Raw genomic sequence first — 2,632 nt, forward strand, 5'->3', positions numbered from 1 at the left:
CCCCCCGCCCCCCCCCCCCCGTGGAAGCTGCAGCCACCACATCCTGACTGCAGACCTCGGACTCCCGGGCCTTGCCACTGCCTCCCCCACACTGGGCACAGCTGCTTCTGCCCAAGCCCTGGCTGCAGGGCCACGCATCCCTGCAGTTGTGGGGGCCCAGGAAGGCACCCCCAACCCTTGCAGGCTTGGGAGTGCCTGCTCTGCTGCCTGGTTTCTCCCCATTGCTGGCACCAACTCTGATCTCAGAGCAATGTGGGGTTCGCCTGGGTGCACAGGCTCAGGGCAGCGCTGACACACCAGCCCCTGCTGCCTTGGCCCCCTCTGGACTTTGGGGGCCAACTAGCATAGGAGGGAGGCTGAGGGGGGAAAGGACGGCCTGGCGCTGGCCTGCAGGTGCCCCATGGCATTCGCAGCCTGGGCGCCATGGACAGCAGGAGGAGGCAGGCAAACTCCTGGGTTGACGGGGACAGGTCCCCAGTGAGGCCCCACCTTCAGGCCAGAGATGCCAGTCCTGCGTACCAGAACCAGAGTGGGAACTTGTGTGCCTCTTCTGGGCCCACCCATGGCCACCCATAGGCCAATCAGTGCACCCTTCCTCCCCTCTGAGGCCCATAAGAGCCCGGAGCTCAGCCAGAGCAGAGCAGATGTCGGGATGTCCACCTGCAGAGAGGAGCTGCCCACTCCAGGGTCTCCTCTCTGCTAGGAGCTGAACACGTGTGGAGACACGTGGCTGTGGACAGGAGCTGCCCTCTGTGGGAGACCGAGCTGTTCTATCGCTCGGCTAAGCGCCTCTTTGCCTTGCTTGCCCTCCACTTGTCTGCGTGCTTCATTCTTCTTGGTTGCAGGACAAGAACTTGGGACCCATTCAATGGTGGGGCTAAAAGAGCTGTCACACAAACAGGGCGGTGACATGGCTTTCACTCATCACGGTGTGGGCAAAGAGAAGCAGAAAAGAACTGCAGCCCTTCAGGGATCCAGACCTGGGAGTCCCCGAGCTGGGGCTGTGACTCCCTCCTTGGGCCCTGGGGTTCCTGGCATCTTCAAGCTTCTGGATTCATGGTCCCCAGTGCTGGCTGTGGAAGCTGTTTGTGGTGCACATGGTCGGGCCACAGCCTCGCCGAGAACTGGCACCTGCGCCAGCACCTGGACCTCCCCAGCTGTAGCAGCTGGCATGTCAGACTGCGCTCCGTGGCCAGCCCACACGCCTCCTCACACACCCTTGGCCGTTCCACACCTGGGTCTCCCCTGGCAGGTATAGGACCCAGGCTGGTAGCAAGAGCCAAGCACAGCCTGCCAGGGCAAGTGGGCAAAACAAGCCCAGCAGCCCGAGAAAAAGTGGGGCAGAGGCACCGCTGGCCACAGAGCTTTCCGGCCAGAAAAATGACACTTCAAAGGCCCCGTGACACCACCTTTGGGGAGATTCTAAACGTGGTGCATCTGTGGCTGTCATAACTTTAGTTGAGAGGTATGATTACCAGCCGCAGTGACTCGCGCCTGTAATTCCAGCATGTTGAGAGGCTAAGGCAGGGAGATCACTTGAGGCCAGGAGTTTGAGGCCAGCCTGGTCAACATGGCGAAACCCCATCTCTACTAAAAATACAAAAATTACCAGGGCATGGTGGCCCATGCCTGTAGCCCCAGCTACTTGGGAGACTGAGGCAGTAGTGTGGCTTGAACCCAGGAGGCGGCCATGACAGTGAGCTGAGATTGTGCCACTCCACTCTAGCCTGGGAGACAGATTGAGTGAAGCTCCATCGCAAACAAAAACAAAAACCAACGTATTAACTGATCAATAATTTCATGTGGGAGGTTACCTTTGGTAAAAAAAAAAAAAAAAAAAAAAGTTAAAAAATCAGAAATATTGGCTGTTTGTCCCAGTTTAAATCTGATAAAATGAGATTTAAAATATTCTGGCTCGGCCGGGTGCGGTGGCTCATGCCTGTAATCCCAGCACTTTGGGAGGCTGAGGTGGGAAGATTACTTGAGGTCAGGAGTTCAAGACCATCCTAACCAACCTTACCTCTACTAAAAATACAAAAATTAGCTGGGCATGGAGGCAGGTGTCTGTAGTCCCAGATACTCAGGAGGCTGAGGCAGGAGAATTGCTTGAACCTGGGAGGTGGAGGTTGTAGTGAGCTGAGATCTTGCCTCTGCACTCCAGCCTGGGCTACAGAGAGACTCCATCTCAAAAAAAATAGTAAAATAAAGTACTTAGGCTATATGTGCACAGCTATTGTTTTAAAGCCTCTGCTCTCCCTCTGTAAAAACTTCTGTCAACTGAGTTACTTTGCATTGTAAGAAAATGTAACCTTAGTGTGTGACAGCTAGACAAGAGTGAGATTCTTTGAAATGGCTGCTTGCAGTTGCTCACAGTGAGTGATTATTACTGTGGGTCCATTCACCCTTCTTTTCACATTGGTTTTATTTATTTATTTATTTTTTGCGTCAGAATCTCACTGTCACCCAGGCTGGAGTGCAGTGGTGCGATCACAGCTCACTGCAGCCTCCAGCTCTCAGGCTCAAGGCAGTCCTCCCACCTCAGCCTCCCAAGTAGCTGGCACCACAGGTACACACCACCATGCTCGGGCAACGTTTTTTTTTTTTTTTTTTTTTTTTTTTGAGACGGAGTTTC

This window comes from Cebus imitator, unplaced genomic scaffold (genome assembly GCF_001604975.1).
Source record: "Cebus imitator isolate Cc_AM_T3 unplaced genomic scaffold, Cebus_imitator-1.0 Scaffold509, whole genome shotgun sequence".
Classification (NCBI taxonomy): domain Eukaryota; kingdom Metazoa; phylum Chordata; class Mammalia; order Primates; family Cebidae; genus Cebus; species Cebus imitator.